Raw genomic sequence first — 354 nt, 5'->3', positions numbered from 1 at the left:
GAAGATGTAGCTGGTGGGTCCCAGCAGTCAAGGGGGCGAATCGTTTTTTTTTTGCCCGGACGCACTTCCTTGCATGCGAAGATCTAGCTGGTGGGTCCCAGCAGTCAGGGGGATTTTTTTTTTTGCGAAATACGGTGGCCCGTCCGGTGGGTCCCCGCTGTCAGGTGGAGGAATCATTATTTTCCACGTAATAAGGAGGCACTTCATTGCTTTGGCCGTGGACCCAGCTATCAGCCTCTCCACGTACAGTCCACGTCCGATGGAAGTCGTTCCTTGACCATGTTGACCATGTCGCGCCAAGAGCACCACGGCGGTGGACGACGGCGAGGCCTAGGAAGGGGACGACTCAGAGCC

The sequence above is a fragment of the Triticum dicoccoides genome, chromosome 5B (genome assembly GCF_002162155.2).
Source record: "Triticum dicoccoides isolate Atlit2015 ecotype Zavitan chromosome 5B, WEW_v2.0, whole genome shotgun sequence".
NCBI lineage: Eukaryota > Viridiplantae > Streptophyta > Magnoliopsida > Poales > Poaceae > Triticum > Triticum dicoccoides.
This window is presented reverse-complemented; position numbering follows the sequence as displayed.